The sequence below is a fragment of the Propithecus coquereli genome, unplaced genomic scaffold, assembly GCF_000956105.1.
Source record: "Propithecus coquereli isolate 6110/MARCELLA unplaced genomic scaffold, Pcoq_1.0 Scaffold774, whole genome shotgun sequence".
Lineage (NCBI taxonomy): Eukaryota > Metazoa > Chordata > Mammalia > Primates > Indriidae > Propithecus > Propithecus coquereli.
The window spans coordinates 11,077-12,267 of NW_012153885.1; the positions used below are offsets into that span (position 1 = coordinate 11,077).

At 36.3% G+C, this 1,191-nt stretch overlaps 1 pseudogene; it reads left to right on the forward strand.

Moving 5' to 3' along the window:
* The first annotated feature begins 323 nt into the window (after positions 1-323).
* LOC105825026 lies at positions 324-924 on the forward strand (annotated as a pseudogene).
* Positions 925-1,191: the final 267 nt, after the last annotated feature.

Sequence of the window (1,191 nt, forward strand, 5' to 3'; positions counted from 1 at the left end):
TTACTATGCCTTTTTTTGCAATAGCATCTAAGGGAAAGGGGTCAATTCCCTTTTGATTAATACTAATAAATCCTTTATCTGAATCACTGAAGAATTCTTTTTCAGTTCTATTATTTTTTAACAGGAAATTTTGACTTATTTATCCATGGTTTCAAAAAAATTGCTCTAAAAAATTAGAAAAATAATCACAAGCCAAAATGTGCATTTGAAAGGCTGAGCAATAAAAATAAAGCAACAAGTGTCAGAGTGAAATGTCAGATATCAACTGTGAAACTTAGTACTTAAGGTAATCAGACATTTCATACTTAATAACTTAATGCTAGGAGAAATATGGAGAGGCTGATTTTTACTTGTGGTGGAGTAGCTCTAAATTCTTTTAATCACCTAAATCTTGACTGTTTGGGACATGCAAGACTTGTCTATGAGTATACATTGGGAGAAGAGACGTTCACCTTTATTGAGAAATGTAACAATCCTCACTCTCTCACATTATTGGTCAAAGGACCAAATAAATACACACTCACTCAAATCAATGACACAATAAGAAATGGTTTGAGGGCTGTCAAAAATGCCATTAATCATGACTGTGTGGTTCCAGGTGCTGGTGCAGTAGAAGTGGCAATGGCAGAAGCCCTGATTAAATATAAGCCCAGGATAAAGGGCAAAGCCCAACTTGAAGTCCATGCATTTGCTGATGCATTGCTCATTATTTCCAAGGTTCTTGATCAGAGCACTGGTTTTGACCTTCAGGAAACTTTATTTAAAATTCAGACTGAACATTCAGAATCAAGTCAACTTGTGGGTGCACACTGGAACGCAGGTGAACCAAGAGTAGCAGCAGAAGTAGGCGCATGGGATAACTATTGTGTAAATAAACAGCTTCTTCACTCCTGCACTGATTGCCACCAACATTCTCTTGGTTGATGAGAGCATGTGAGCTGGAATGTCTTCTCTGAAAAGTTGAATTGAAGTTTCCTTGTATCTGAATCTTGAAGACTCTACAAAGGGATCCTGAGGAAGATAGCTGTGGAGTTTTTTCCAAGCTTCAAGTGGTTTTCAAAGGAATTTTCTTTTCCCATATAGAAAAAAGGAGAGAACACTGGCACCTATTCAAATTCTGAAGTTCTGAAATCATAATTACAGTACTCTTTTAAAAAAATTGCACTGAAATACAACACACACAAGAAAGAA